We start from the raw sequence: 7,291 nt of genomic DNA on the forward strand, positions 1-7,291 counted from the left end.
GTTTTTTGGAGGGGGAACTGGGAATGGAGAAATTCGCATGTAAATAAAGAAAATATCTAAAATAAAAATTAAAAAAAAAGAAGATGCTTTATTTTTCCCATTGTATATTTTTTGTTCCTTTATTTAAAAATAGGTTCATAAGCTACCCCCCACAACATAGATGCCGGACACTGTGAACCCTCTCTCCATTATTCTTTGGCTATCTATAGTGTACACAGTGCCCCAAGTTCCTGGTATTCTGGCTGTTCTCCACCCCAACAGTTGTCTCACTACAGCAAGATATTCCTTCCCCCCAGCACATTTACTTGGGGACATCAAGGTAGCAAAGCACACTATAAAAGGTGCTCCTTGGCTCCTCCTCTCTCTCTTAACTTCTTGCTCTCTTTCTTGTCTTTACTCTCTCTGCTTCTTCTCTCCCCTTTCTTCATCCCTCTCTCCACCTGGCCATGGCTGGTCTCTATATTTCTCTCTCTCTCTCTCTCTCTCTCTCTCTCTCTGTCTGTCTGTCTGTCTCTCCTTCTCTCCTTCTCTCTCTCTCTCTCACTCTCTCTGTTTCTCTCTCTGTCTCTCTCCCTCTCTGTCTCTCTCTGTTTTCTACAGTAAATTGCCTTAAAAACATGGACTGCCTCCTTTCATCTAGACTCACCATGGTGGAACCATGGAATAGGCTTTCCCCTAAAGATCAACTCTAATCACCCCCAGGAAAACTTCCCATCATTTCCAGCTGCCAGGTCAGAACAAGAACTATTGTCTCCCTGAGAACCCCCCAGCACCTTCTCTCCCTGCCTCCTTTTTTTTCTTTCGGCCCAGGGCCACTGCCACCCCAGAGCCTCCACCTGTTCTCAGCTCTTCCTTGGTGTCCAACAATGTTCTACTATGCCCAAGAGCTAGAACCTGCTGTGCTTGGACTCTGTGAGGCCCAGCGACCCAAGACTGGTCCCTCTCACCCCCATGGACTGTGGTTAGTCACTTTCCACAGCCAAAGGCTCACCCAGCAGCTTGGAGAGAATGCAGCAGTCTCCCATGTCCACCAGCCCACAGTCTCCTAGCTCTGGCAGGATTAGGGTCTCTCCCACACCTTTATTTTCCTACCACAGTGTCCTACAGTGAATGGTTAACAATATGTTATAACTTTCTTAATACTTACTGGTATTTTGCATGCTCTCTTCCTCCACCTCCCTAATTACAATGCCCTCTTTCCCCATCTCACCAGTTCTATCACTTGTACTCTACTATTCCCCTCTCTATTGTCCCTGTAATCTCAAACCCCTTAGTTTTCCCTTTTTACTTTCCTGGTTTCTGTAGTTACTTCAGGATGTATACTCACACATGAACATTTAGAACTAGAAGCTTCTGTTGAGAGAGCATATGTGACATTTTTCTGTTTGTATCTGTTTGAACTCAGTTTGAACTTTTATAGTTCTGTTTCCCTACAGGGTTCATGTTTTCATATTTTATTACAGATGAATAGTTTCACACAGTATATACTTACCACATTTCCATTATTCATTTGTAGGTTGAAGGGCATTTAAGTTATTTCCATTTCTAAGCTATTATAATTAGAGATGCTATGAACATAGCTGAGCAAATATCTGTGGAATACGATGTTGTGTTCTTTGCCACACATACCAGTAATAGTATAGCTGAGTAATATAATAGATATATATTTAATTTTTTTGGTAATTATCCTACACTGATTTCCATAGTGGCTACACCAGTCTACAACCCCATCAGTTAATAAACATATACATTTCCCTACACTTTTTCCAACATTTGTAAGTTGTTTTGATGAACTTGTCATTCTGACTACAGTAAGTTGAAATCTCAAAGTTATTTAGATTTACATTTCCCTAGAAATTACTAGAAAAGATGAAAAAATTGAGAAATTTCTTAGCCTTTTTTGAATTGCTCTTATTTTAGAGTTTTTTTTTAGTTCTTTGTACATTTTGGATATTAATTCTCTTCTAGATGTATAGGTAGAAAAGATTCTTTACATGTAAATAAAGAAAATATCTAATAAAAAAAAGATTCTCTCCCATTTTGTGGTCTTCTTTGTCATGTGGATTGTTTTTCACTGTTTAGAAGCACTATAGGTACAAAAATCCCACTTTTCAATTTTTGGCTTTAATTGATGTGCAAGTAGGGCCTTAATTAGGAAGTCCTTACCTACATATGTATAATATAGTGTACAGTCATTGTTTCCTTCTAGCAGTTTCAAGGTTTCAGGTTTCAAATTTGATTTTTAACCTATTTGGAGTTTTTTTTGTACAAAGTGACAAACATTGTTCTAATTTTCTGCATGTATAAGATACATTTTTCCCCTATTTGTGTTTTTGGTAGCTTTGTCAAAAATGAATTGGCTAAACTTTGGTGTATTTATGTTTCAGTCTTTGATTTTGTTTCACTACAGTACATATCTATTTGTATTCAAGTACCGTATTGTTTTATGCTATTGATCTATAATATACCATCAGATTTGTTTTTTTTTTTTTTTTTTTTTTTTTTTTTTTGAGATCAGATCTCAATAGACCTTTCTACTTGGAGCTCACTATGCTGATAGGGCTGAACTCAACCTCAAAGATTTTCCTGCTTCCATTTAAAGAATGTTCAGATTAAAGTCATGTGGCACTACATCAAGGTCAGATATGTGGAATAGTAATTGTTACAGCATTTGTTCAAGATTATTTTGGATCTCGGCGGTTTTTATTGGTTCTACATGAATTTGGGGAACTTTTTCCATTTTAATGAAAGATGAAATGAAGTTTTTGTTTAAGATGGCATTGAATATGTAAAGAGCTTTTATAAGATTACTTATATTAACCCATGAGCATGAGATATCTTTTCATTTCTTGATGCTCTCTTATCTTTTTATTCAGTGGGTAAACTTTTCTTTGTAGAATTTCTTCACCTTCTTAGCTAGGCTTATTCTTAGGTATTGTTTTTTTTTTTTTTTCGGGCTATTTTGTATTGAAGTGTCCTCCATCTCTTTGCATGTTTGCTTTTAGTATATAGAAAAGTTCATGAGGTGTTCAAATTGATTCTTATCCTCCAACATTAGTGAATTTGTCGCGGTTTCTCAGTTTTCTGGTAGAATTTTGAGATCTCTAATGTATAGGATAGCTTGACTATTTCCTTACTGTATCCTTTAGTTTCCTCCTTTTGCTGTATTGCTCCAGCAAGTACTTTGAGTACAATACTCAAAAGAAGAGGAGAACTAGATATTCCTATCTTCCTATCTTGTTTTTTTAATTCAGTGGGGTTTTGCTTCAAGATTTTCTACATTTAGCGTTATGTTGTCAGCTTCTCACATATACCTTTTATTATGGCAAGTTATGTCTCTGCTGCTCCTTGGTCTCTAGGATTTTTATAATCTGTGTTTGTTTTTTTCAGAGTTTTTCTGCATCTATTTAGATTATCATGCCCTTTTTCTCTTTAAGTGCATCTATGTGGTTTATTATATTTACTGACCTGTGCATATGGACCTACTTATTCATTTCAGAGATAAACATACTTGGTCATCATAGAGTTTCTTTCTTTTTTGTATGTTGGTAATCTGTTTTCAAAGATTTTGTTGAACAATTTTGAGACTATGTTCATCAGGGATATTGGATTTTAGTTTTTATGTTGTGTTTTATTAATAGTGTGATACTGATATCATAGAAGGAGATTTGAAATGCTCCTATTGCTTCTTCCTTTTTAAAATAGTTTTATAATGGCTGGGTATAGATTTTGAAAATCCTGTAGAATTCTGCTGTGAATTCTGCCTCTGGACTCTTCTAGCTAAGAAAGTTTTTATTACTATTTCAATTTCATTTTCATGCATCTGTTGAGTTTGTTCACTTCTTGGATTTGTTTTGCTGTTTTGAACAAAATTAGGAGTTTATTATTTTCTTTTATGTTCCTCAACTTAATTTATTACAGATTTTATATATTCATTAGTTCATTAGGTGCCCCGAGGGTCTCTTTGTTTCTATTTTAATTTTCCTTCTATGATTTTTATTACATTTTGTGAATTGCGTTTTAATTTTTTTGTTTGTTTTTGTTCAAATTTGAAATTGCACTTCTCACCAGATACTATGAAAGCTTGAAGATCCTAGGCTGATATCATACAGATTCTAAGAGAACACAAATGCCAGCCCTGACTACTATAGCCAGCAAAACTCTCAATTACCATAGATCCAATGGTGGAAATAGAAAGAAAATATACACATAATAAACTTTTGTTTTCATCCACCAACCAGGTCCAAGTCAGAGCAAATTACTGAAACCACCAACAGAGTTTCATTGTTGAACACCAGAACTTCTAATTAGATCAGAAGAGCTGACATACTTGACACCTAGATTGTTAATCCATACATCAAGAAATACCCATTCACCTCAGAAGTGTAAGAACCTGTCCAAAAATTGGGTAAACTGATGATTCTTCTGATTAACTGAATTTGATGATAACCAAAAAGTATCAGAGTACAGAGATTTTTACCCTATGAATCTGTCTCAGCATTTCTTATAGCCCATCTTCATCTCATCCTTTATAACTCTGTCACTAAGGAGATTCACTAACAGGAATTCAGAGTTGTAACCTCAGGTGGGACTCAGGTGGTGACCTTTATCCTCTTTCCTGCCTTCCTTTCCAATGTCCCCATAGTTTTTTTTTTTGTTTGTTTGTTTTTTGTTTGTTTTTTTATGCTACTTTTAGTTCTGGCAGAAGCAGCTTCTCCCAGCCCACAGCCATCTCTTATGCACTTGACATCTTGCAACATATTCAAAGACACACTCAATATGTTCCACGGCCCTTTTCAGGATTTTTTTCTTTCTCATTTCTATCCTTTGTGTTTCTAAAGAACCACAGAACTGCTCTGTTCCAAAGACCCACAGCCCACACACTTAGATGACCTATATCTTTCCTTTTTCTACAATCCAGTCTCATGATACTTATCCTCAGTCCTGGTTTGGCTTGCCTTAGGGCCTCTTCTTAAACTACCTCTTGAGTTCTCAGTATCTAGTTGTAGACCAATGGCCTGAGTTCTTTCCTACTGCCCTCTCAGCCTCTCATTCTAGCTCAACTACATACAAGTTTTTCCAGAAACCCTTCAGCCATCATACTTGCCTTAGATTGTAATGATGTACAGCCTCCATATTTGATTAGAAATGTGGCTAGCAAGAGTGGGCAATAGCAACAAAAATAATATTTACTGAGCAAAGACAAGACTACATATGAAAACACACACACACAAAAAGAGAGTTTGAGTGCTCTAAGTCTGTCTACATTACATTAAAAACAGAAATATGAACAGAAAAGATAATAGTCTTCTTCAAGAACCCATTACCACTATTGTAATATGCCCCTATAAAAAGTAATTAGGATGAAGTACAAGAACTTCAAGACAGTCCCCATAAATATGATCAAGTACCATAAAAGGTATGAAGTGAAATGTAGCTACATCCAAGAGAACATAAAAAGTGTAAATAATCACAGAATGATTGGTCAAAAAAGGCAGGAAGAATCCATACCCTAAAACAAAATAAGGAATATTAATAATATTATCAGTTAATATCTCCCAGTATTGAAGATCCTAATTCCTCAGTAAAAAGACAGATAAATAGATATTAGAAAGTATTTATTTTTCTGCTTCACCCAAGGAAATAAATAAAAAAAAAATCATTATGAAGACACATCACCTTAATTTAAAACAACAGAAAAAGTATTCTAAACATGTGGGATAAAAGAAACCAAAAACCAAAAAACAAACAAAAAAAACGTGGGATCAAAAATAAATAGATATCTATTTTAATATCTGAACATACAAACTTTGAATAAACTACATTCACATTAAAGGAAAAAATACCAGGGGGATATTAAATTCTAAACTCTTATGTACAGTACATGGGTGCCCAATTTTCTACGGAAAATGCCATAACTACTAAAATCATATACTGGTTCTAGCACAGCGATAGTGAGTAACTTCAATACTTTACTCACCAAAGACAGATCATTTACAAAACAAATAAACAAACAAACAAACAAGCAGAAGCTAAACCAAACCAAGCCACAAAAAAACTAAAGAGAAAAGTTAGAGTTAAATAATGCTATGAATCAAGTCGATTTGATCAACACCTACAGAACATTGTATGAAATACTGAAGAGTATATTTTCTTTTCAATATCCCATGAACCTTTCTTTAAACATAACCACATACTACATAGGACCCTGATGAAGTTTCCACACACATAAAATTTTTAAATAATACAATAATCCTACTTTACTATCATGCATTAAAATCAAATAAAAACATCCCATTTAAGCATCAAAGTTTCTCATTCTCCACACATTTCTAGTTATAGTATTTGAGTTAATTCCCATTAACTTCTCTTATGAGCATGGAGAGGTATGCTAATACATGGTTATAGCAATATAGCACGAGTCATTTTTCTACTTTATTTTTGCAGAAAAAAGGCTGTAGTTTCCCTGTAAGAATATTTCCTTTCTAGTCTCTTTCTTTTCAGCCACTTTATCAGTGTCAGATATGAGTTACATTTCTTGTAGTGGGCCTTAAATATAAGAAAATGTAGTTGAGTATTACAGGTTGAAGTTACTGTAGTTGGGAGATATTGATGTTTATCTTTTTGTTTGGTAGTATTCAGAATACTGCTAAGTACTATGCATTATAGTTGGTGAGTGTAAAGATTTAAGTTGGGCACATACTTGATTTTCTACATTTCATGAGGTAATTGTCTTTAGATATAAGATCTTACCATCAGATTGTAGGAAACAAAATTACTCTTGGCAAAGCCAAATAGTCCCTTCTAGCAATCAATGAGTATTGAGAACAATTATGTGTTCTAGTGTCTACTTGCATTTCTTTTTTACTGTCTTACAGAAGTTGTTGTGTAGATTTTTATCCCTTTCATTAGATTTTCTACATGACATTTTATTCACTTATTTTGGGATGATGAAATAAATGGAAATTTTTTCTTGACATTTTTCTTTCAAATTTATAACAGTATGTAGAATGCTGCTCATCTTAAGTTTATTTCATTTGTCTATAACTTAATTAGTGTCATCTAAGAGTTTTATTATACTTTTAGAGAATTTTAATGATAGAATCATATTACATCTTATGGGAATAGTTTAAATTCTACATCTTAATTGTTTCTGAGTACTTCCTAAGATTTTGTGTACTATCCCAAATGACAGCAGAACAGGACAAGATTTTTCCTTATGGTCGATGTTAAGAAGTTGTTTTCAGAGTTTTCCTATTTCATATGATGATTACAGTTTTTACATTGTGTC

General features: G+C 34.4%; 1 protein-coding gene across 1 annotated transcript in view; it reads right to left on the minus strand.

Annotated features, from left to right (window-relative positions):
- LOC116101279 (vomeronasal type-2 receptor 116-like) overlaps positions 1–7,291 on the minus strand; it is a 23,421-nt gene that overhangs the window by 15,290 nt on the left and 840 nt on the right. The gene's annotated exons all lie outside the window — the stretch shown is intronic.

Source organism: Mastomys coucha, unplaced genomic scaffold (genome assembly GCF_008632895.1).
Source record: "Mastomys coucha isolate ucsf_1 unplaced genomic scaffold, UCSF_Mcou_1 pScaffold21, whole genome shotgun sequence".
Taxonomy (NCBI): Eukaryota; Metazoa; Chordata; class Mammalia; order Rodentia; family Muridae; genus Mastomys; species Mastomys coucha.